The following is a 9,039-nucleotide window of genomic DNA, read 5'->3' as shown; positions in this document are numbered from 1 at the left end:
ATCCCTGGGTGGCTCAGCGGTTGAACGCCTGCCTTTGGCCCAGCGTGTGATCCTGGAGTCCCGGGATCGAGTCCCGCGTCAGGCTCCCTGCATGGAGCCTGCTTCTCCCTCTGCCTGTGTCTCTGCCTCTCTCTCTCTCTCTCTCTCTCTCTCTCTCTCTGTTTCTCTCATGAATAAATAAATAAATAAAAGCTTAAAAAAAAAAAAAAGAATCCATTCTCCAGGACACCTGGGTGGCTCAGTCAGTTGAGTCTCTGCCTTCAGTTCAGGTCATGATCCCAGGGTCCTGGGATGGAGCCCCGCATCGGACTCTGCCCCTCCTCCTGTTCGTGTGTGCACACTCCCTGACAAATAAATAAATAAAGTCATTAAAGAAAAAAAAAAAGAATCCATTCTTCAGAGCCAGTATGGTGGATTCTAGTATGCTCTCCACTGTATAGCTGTAAAATAATATCTATCATAAAGAGGAAACTCTCTGTGTACAGATATGGGAAGGGCTCCTGAATATACCGGTAAGGGGAAAACCAAAGATATCAAACAGCATGTACAGTTTGCTACCTTTTGTGTAATCAAGGAAGAGGCCTACAAGTACACACACACATACACACACACACACACACACACACACACATACACGATGCTTGTATTTGCATAAAGAATGGATGGAAAAAAATAAAGGGGATAAATGTCACCTAAGGGAAGACAGAGACTACAATGGGTGAGTAAAGGGATTGATGCTTTTTTATACATCTTTCTTATATTATCTTTATTTCTGAACTACGTAAATACAGCGTCGGATCTGCTCAAAAAAACCAAATTAAGAAAGAAGGCATATCGAAAAAGCAAGCAAGGGAATTTGACATTCTAATTGGGGCCATAGGTGTAAGTTGCTCTGTAAACTCCTGAACGTGCAAGATAGGTCCCACTTCTTTACATTTCTAAATCAAGTCTTATCTCCATTATTAATGTAGGTGAGTAAGTTCGATGGTGCTCAATTTCAGGACACATCTCCTTTCTGTGGATCTTACAAGCGTCTCAGGGTTTGGGCCTGAATGATTGGAAAGAAAGATGCAGTCGCCAGTTGGTGTGATCACATCCTCACACTTACTACTTGTGGCTGAAGAGCAAGGGGACCAAGAATAGACTATAGCTTATTGCTCAAATGTAGATACTGGCTCTGCCTTTCACAGGCGGTGTGACTTTGCGTTGCTAAACCTCTCTGTGCCGCAGTGTCCTCATCTGTAAAAGGAAGGGTAACAAGACCTATGACTTTGTGTATGTAACACAGTGAGACCAGTGCCTGGCACTAATGAATATTTCTTATTAACATCATCAGCATCATGCACAGCGCCCCCGTCCAGTGTCCATCTGCCGTTTTGGATGGGTGACGGGCACTTTTCAGGTTCCCCTCCATTGATGCAAGCCTGTTTGGGGCACTGGAGACAACATCCTAAGGCTGCAGGGTTGAGTCCAGCCTTCAGAGTCTTCACGGAGCCACTCCCACCCAGGACCTGCCACTTGGGGGATCCACTGCAAGGGGGTTCATAGCCACCCCTCCACCACCTTCAACATCTCCCCCACCTAATCCCCGAGACCAAAATGCCCCTTCTCCTCCAACACCAGCCCCCTTCACCTCTCCTCACCCCTCTCGTCCATGAGCCAGCTAAATTCCTCTCAAAGGAGCCTCAAATCTCCAGCATCCTTACTTACCACTGCCCCAGAGCGTCCTGAAGCTCCTGTTAAAAATGCAGAGTCCTGGGCCCACCTCAAAACTGGTGTGTAGAACCCGGGAGTCTGCATTTTCAGCCAGCACCCTGCATGCTGCCCTCCTGCACTTGTAGCAAGTTCCCGGGAGAATGGGAGAAAAGTTCCTTTATTCCCTTCTGATGAGCCTAAAGCAGTGAGAAAAAAGACAGCGATTAATTTTTCAATAATTCACACGGCTCCATACAGCTAAATTTGAATCAACAGTGATTTTTGGTAAAAGTGAATCATCCCTCCACGTTGGCATTTTAACTACTTTTAATACCAAATGATTATGGCCAAACCTCACCTCTCGCCTTACAGACCTCTTGCCACAAATGTGGGAGGCCAGGAGGAGGGTCTGAACTTTTTAACCCTCAGAAAACTTTCTGCCCACCAAACTTCATCCAGCACTCTGAAACAGGATGTCACACTTGATGCAAATTTGTATTATGTGACTTGGAAATCAGGCGATTTAAAAATATTAATAAAGACTCGCCGTATGCTCAGATTTTGAAATAATGCAGATCTTGCTTTACATTTATCCCTCTGGGAAATTTAGTCTTGAATAATGCATAACTTCAGGAACGAATCCCTTGCATAAATCTGATAAAAGCTGATCTGCTCTGATGGGGAGCGGTGCGGGGGTTGTAGAGACCCATCACTTAACCCTTCCCTCCCCATGCCTCCCACTGGAACCTGTGGCCTGGGTGCTGTTTGGGTATTCATTTAGCTTTTCAGCGAAGATTTCTTGAACCAGTCACTCTGCTGAGACCTGCACACCCATCCACTCAATGCACAACTGTTAAGCACCTACTGTGTACCCACAGCGTAGTGTGGGTGCATGGTGATGAATGGAATATTCATCCTACCCTCATGGAGTTTACACTCAGGTCCAGTCCTGCCAAGAGCCTGAGAAGGCAGCATTTTTTTTTTTTTAAGATTTTACTGATTTATGTGAGACAGAGCACAAGTAGTGGGGAGAGACAGAGGGAGAGGGAGAAGCAGACTCCCTGCTGAGCAGGGATCCCCAGTGCAGAGCTCGATCCCAGGACCCTGAGATCACGAGCTGAGCCAAAGGCAGATGCTTAACTGACTGAGCCACCCAGGTGCCCCAGAAGACAGCATTATTAATGTTCCCGCGTCAAGATGAAGGAACTAAGGATCAGCTTGAGATCCCATAGCAAGGAAGTTATGCAGAAGCCACATTGGGAAGCAGGTTGTCGATTCCAAACCATCCCAAAACCATTTGCTTGAGGAGGAGGAAGATGTTTGGGAATTCAGATCCTGGCCAGACACCACCACACCATCTCAACCACTCTGCTGGGGGAGTCACCATGGCCGTGGTCACACTCGCTAAGCACGTGCTTACGTCCCTGCAAGGGCGTTGGGGAAGGCATTTGGTGACTCTCTCCGTCAGATATAGATATATATTTGAGTTCTGATATCAGAAGGCAAAGTGGATGTTGGGCAGGCAACCCACATCCTGTGCCTGCCGCCGAATGGAGGCTTGAGGGGTCTGGAAGAAGGATCAAGATGTTCCAGTTGAACAAGAGCTGGAAAAAGGCAAAGACTCCACATAGTTAAACATTCAGAGGCAGGAGAAGGCGTCTGTTGTCTCTGGGGACCCAGAGACAGAAGACAAGGTGCTGGCAGTGGAGAACAGGACAGAAGGCTGTGGGCAGCTGCTGTGAGGAAGCATCGCACATTCCCGGCGGCCAGGACCCCAGATGGAAGGGAGAGGCCTGCATGTCTTTTCACACATGCATGGACTTTGCATATGGACGGGCCATCCCCACGTGGGTGTGTTTTGCGCTTCCCGTGAGTTAAACCTTTTATTCATAAAAGCATGGGATTTTCTGTTTCAGAAAAGTCTAGATTCTATGAAACATTACATTTCACTTTGCTTCTGTAAAACCGACCCAAAGGCTTTCTTCTCATTTTCAATTTTGCATATGTTTAGACCCCTGGATGCTCTAAGGCTGGCCTGCACTGGGCGCTGGTGCTTGGGAGGCGGGGCATGTCCCTTGCGTGCCACTGGCACGTGGCAGGTGCTGAGCATGGGACCCTGCAAATCTGCAGCTCCCCGGGCCTACTTGCCTGATTAGTGGTGACTCAGATTTACCTGCTCTTACCAGAACTTTCGGCCTCAAGAGTCCCATTTATCCACCAGCAGTATTTATGAGATTCCCCAGAGGGTACCCACATGTACTCACAAATCCATCTGAGCCCGCCAGGAGTGGCAACCATCTCACCAGGCACCAAAGCCCCCTGCAGCCCAGACCTCCAGATGTCACTACTGTGTGCTCTGTGGTGGGGACAGAGACGTAGAGGAGGAAAACTAGGTTTTTAAAATTCACTGTTATATCAGAGCTACTTGAGGTCAGCGTGTGCCAGGACAAAACAGCTCTTTCTGTTTTGACTTAGAGCTGTCTTCAGCCCTGGACCAAGACAGGCGCCCACGGGGTGGGGCCCCCTCAAAAAGACCAGAGTGGCCTTTCTGGTTTCAGCCATAGAATCTTCTTGAATGCAGTAGATCCCTGGGGATATCTAACTAACTCATAACAAATTCCCCGTCCCAGGAACTGCCAAAGGGAGGGGACTCGGCAGGAATGTTTGTTCAATGTAACTCTACTCCCTGGACACCTGACTGTGCCAATCAGATGTATTTCTTGCAAGAATTTGGGTGCTGGGCCAAGAGACATGGGGTCTATTTCTATGAGAGCTAGAGCTTCTCATAAACCTGACCCACATGAACAAAAAATCTGAGAAAACGTTATCTGTGCACAGGGATAAAGAGAAGCATTGGTGAGAGGTAGAGAGAAAGAGCGTGCTGAGGCTTTTCCATTCTCCGGCTTTTGGCCTATCCAGCCCCTGTCTTCCGTGAAGGGCTTCTGCAACCCCTGTGCCAGGTGGGGTTCTCTGTTCCCGACAAACAGGCTCATTTAGGTGATAGAGGCATCCTCCAGCTTATCTTCACCAAAGCTTCAGAAGAGCCAGAGAATCAGAGCGGGAGGCCACAAAGCTGGGAATGACCCTGCCAGGATAGCACTACAAAGACCCCAGGGCTACCACTCACGCCACCAGAGCCGGGCCCACGCCAGGCCCACTCCCTCCCTCTGACCTGATGGGTGGTGCACTCCTAATGGCACTCCTGGCTTCCATTCTGCCACGAAGACAGACGACTTCCCAAAGGTGTCTAAAAGAAACCACAAGACAAATGTTCCCCACATCCCTGTAGTAATGTCTCTTTTTACTCCTGTTGGCTCTCTATTGCTCTTATCATATAAGCTGCTTGGCCTGCAGGCCCTGCTCTGCCCAATGGAGCAGCTGGACAAGTCTGGCTCAGTCCCAGAGTTGGGACAGAGGGGACACAAGCAAAGGGCTCAGGATGCAGGATTTAAGGAGGTGCTCACTCTCAGGCTCATGGAAGTGCAGAGCCGGCACCTGAGGGCAGGGGCTTCCTTATATCCTGTGTCCTGGGGGCCTCCTTTGCCTCTGTCAGAAACCAGGCCTGCTTCTCTGCCACCCTTGGGGGGTTTGCTCTCTAGAAGTTTCTCTGTCTTCAGGCTCGTGGAATGGATGACACTCCTACTGGTGTTACTGGTACACATCAAACATGCCTGAATCTACTGGAACCCCAATACACTTGTTCAATTGATTGATTTGTGGATGGCGCAACAGGAAACATATGCTGCACGCCAACCTCGCGCCAAGCCCGCAGCTATGTGAGGCGGTCACCGCGTTACCCCCCTACTTGACAACCTCTGAGGCACAGAAAGACTAAGAGACTTGCAAGAGGTCACACAGCTAGAACGTAGCAGAGCCAGGAGTGGCTGCACCCAAATCTCTCCACTGCCTCTGTCAAGCCCCCTTCAGGGAGCATGGCTGCCTGACAGCACAGGAACAGGGAAGTGACAATGTGTCACTCACTCAAGGTGTGTCAGGATGGATGTGGGCTACCAAACCCTCAGCCCCTGAGTCCAGTCTTTTTTTTTTTTTTTTTTGAGATTTTATTTATTTATTCATGAGAGACACAGAGAGAGAGAGTCAGACACATAGGCAGAGGCAGATGCAAGCTCCCCGCGGGGAGCCCCATGTGGGACTCCATATCAGGACCCAGGATCACAACCTGAGCCAAAGGCAGACGCTCAACCACTGAGCCAGCTAGGAGTCCCTCCAGTCCTTATTTTTATCATTAGTAGCATCCCCATCAGTGCTGGTCCTGACCATGACTATGGAGGAACAACTCTGTGCTGGCTTTGGTGGGGGGAACTCATGTATCCTCAGTACAAGAAGAGCTACACGCAGAAGAGGAGTTACTACCTCTATTTTATAGTCAGGGAAACCAAGGCTCCCAAAATTCAAGGAAGTTGCCCACGATCACACAGCAAGGAGGAAGTAGACTGCCTCCAAGTACAACAGGGGTACAGGTCCAGGGGTAGAGACCTCTCTCAGCCCTTGGCCACTGTAGGGCTCCTTGAAGCCATGTCAGAGCAGAAAGGGACAGGGTGCAGAGAGCCAGGAAGAGCCCACCAAGCATATCCAACCCACCAAGCACAGGCTCTTGAGAGAAATTGAAATCAGCTTCCTTCTGACTGGTCATGTAGGGCAAACCCGGTCATTTTGGCACCTCTTAACTCTCTGTGACCTGATTCGGAGGTTAAGATTGTTTTCCTCAGAATCCCCATACAGTCCCCAAAAGACAACAGCCTTCCAGAGGCCTTGTAAAGCTTGGTAATGGGAAGCAGATTTCTTCTATCGTCTGCTTTCAGCCAAGTGACATGTAATTAAGATTTATAAAACCCTCCTAATATGTGATAATAATGGGAATAATAATTATATTGGGCCTGGGAAACATTGAAGTCCACTAAGTTGGTCAGACAGGCATGAAGAAGCCTAGATAAGATGAAAGGGGGAGAAGATGCCCTCTGGTTTCCCCCAGGCAGAGCCAACAGGAAATCTGTGGAGAGATCAGGCTAGGGGATGATGGGAGGAAAAGCGGGAGCGGGTTCTGGGACACAGTTTGTATTGGATGAGCTCACAAGTTTGCAAGATGCTATTCTGCTCAAAGCAACTATTTAGGCAGGGGTAGCAATTAATATGGCATTAATGAGTTTCCACTAATAACTGATGATGTTAGTAACGATGGTGAACATGAATCACAGTCCTCTTCTTAATCATGTTCATATCCTGGCATTTAACACAAGCTTAAAATACAGGAAAGACTCATAAGATATCTGTGACTTGTACTGAATTACAAGTGGTGGTGGTGACAAGAATATTGGTGATGGTGGCAGTGAAGACACTGTGGTGGCGGTGATGATGGTGATGGTAGTGGTGGTGGTGGTGGTGGTGGTGATGATGGTGATGATGGTGGTGGTGCTTGCAGTGACAAGGACAGTTGGGTAGTAATGGCAGTGGTGGACTATGGTAAGAGATGATGGTGAACAGGCTCACAGAATAGGGGTGATGATGACAGTACTGATAGGATTGATAATGGTGACAGTAGTGGTGATGATGATGTTGCAACAATGGCAGACATGGTAACACTAAGGGTTTGGTGATGGTGGCAGTAGTTTGGTGACAGCGGTGTATGATGCTGGTGGTAGGACCTTGGGTGATGATCATCATCATGGTCATAATATAACAAGGACAGTGGGTTGAAGTTGATAATGGTGGAGTGTGGTGAACAGGGATGGTGATAATAAGGTAGTGGTGGTGGTTGTGACAATGATAATGAAGGAAGATAAGGGGTATGGTGAAGTGAAAGGAGGAAGAACCCCAAAGCATTAATGTCATCTGCCTTGTTGACAGAGATTTAGTTCCATTTCCCACTCTTTGGTCCCTGGAGCTCATTGTCCCCCATGCTAGGGAACCCTCTGCCTACCACCACTTCAGCTGGAATGCACAACCTTGACATCTGCCCAGTCAAATGCCCTTCTCAGGGGGAGTATTGGTTTTCACAAATGTACAAATGCCCTCCCTGCCTCCATGGTCTGAATCACCAAGTAGATTCCCAAGAGAGTAGAGACAGCAGCATGATGTGGTAGTTAAGAATGTTGATAGTTGGGCTATCAACACATTATGGAAATGACCCAAGTGTCTATCAATAGACAAATGGATAAAGAAAATGTTATATATATATATAATTACACAAAGTGGAATATTACTAAGAGTGGGATATATAGGCTGCTCCTTATGGAATGAATAAGTCATGAGGATGAAAGTTACAGCACAGAGAATATAGTCAATGGTATTGTAATAGTGTCACATGGTGACAGGTGGTAGCTACACTTGTATAATGTATTTGTCAAATCACTGTGCTATACACCTGAAACTAACATGACATTGTGCGTCAACTATACTTCAGTTTTTTAAAAGTCACATAGCAAGATAAAAAACATATTATCAAAAATATTACATTGGCAAAAAAAAGAATCTGAGCTTTGGAGTTGACTTGAATTTGAATTCTCAATTGTGCTGTGTGGCCTCAGATAAGTTACTTAACCTCTCTGAGCCTTCATCCCTTCATATGTACATGAACATATGTACAATGTATGTACAATGAAATTCATAACAGCACATACCTCCCAGGATTGTTGTGAAAATGATGGGAGATGATGCTGTAAAACACACGGCCCACCCAGCACTCAGTGCCCTGTGAGGGATTCTGTAACGTTAGTTGGCATAACTATTACTCACAATGCTATTAGACAAGTAGAAGGGTCTGGTCCCCAGGGTTCTATGGGATAGGGGCTGGAATTAAGAGGCTCCCTCTCCATGGGGCACATGGGTGGCTCAGTTTAGCACCTGACTCTTGATTTCGGCTCAGAACATGATGTCAGGGTCTTGGGATCAAGCCCTACATCGGGCTCCCCACTCAGCATGGAGTCTGCTGGAGATTCTTTTTCACCCTCTCCTTCTGCCCCTCCTCCCACTCACAAGCTCTATCTCTCTCAAAATAAAATATATAAAATCTTAGAAAAAAAAAAAAAAAGAGGCTCCCTCTACCAGACTCTGCATGTTCTCCAGTGCCATCTGTCTCAACAGGAGAGGAGAGCATCCTGCTTTTGGAACATCTGCTGCAGAGGTCATGATGGAAACCACACCTAACTGAGATGCCCCTGGCTGGGGATGGCTGAGATAGGGTCTTTCCCAGAGAAGCCTAGGGGTATAATTTAAGTTTTTTTCCTTGCATGTATAGCTTCCACATGTTATGACAGTCCTCTGGTAATGTTGTGATCTGTTGAGTCAATTTTTATTCCTCTCCTACTTAAGCTAGCTGGAGTGGCT

General features: G+C 47.5%; 1 long non-coding RNA gene across 2 annotated transcripts; it reads right to left on the bottom strand.

Annotated features, from left to right (window-relative positions):
- Positions 1–760: 760 nt before the first annotated feature.
- LOC102155732 lies at positions 761–8,438 on the bottom strand. 2 transcript variants are annotated; one of them, XR_005360351.1, is made up of 4 exons: positions 8,334–8,438; positions 4,868–4,942; positions 1,711–3,299; positions 761–1,239 (listed from the first exon to the last, which is right to left on the bottom strand). It is a non-coding gene; the product is annotated as an uncharacterized LOC102155732 (long non-coding RNA). The 2 variants fall into 2 exon arrangements; XR_005360350.1 differs by having other exon boundaries at positions 1,711–1,892.
- Between the last annotated feature and the right edge of the window lie 601 nt (positions 8,439–9,039).

The sequence above is a fragment of the Canis lupus genome, chromosome 6 (genome assembly GCF_011100685.1).
Source record: "Canis lupus familiaris isolate Mischka breed German Shepherd chromosome 6, alternate assembly UU_Cfam_GSD_1.0, whole genome shotgun sequence".
Classification (NCBI taxonomy): domain Eukaryota; kingdom Metazoa; phylum Chordata; class Mammalia; order Carnivora; family Canidae; genus Canis; species Canis lupus.
Note: the sequence above shows the minus strand (reverse complement) of the source record. Positions and strands in the feature narration are given on the sequence as shown.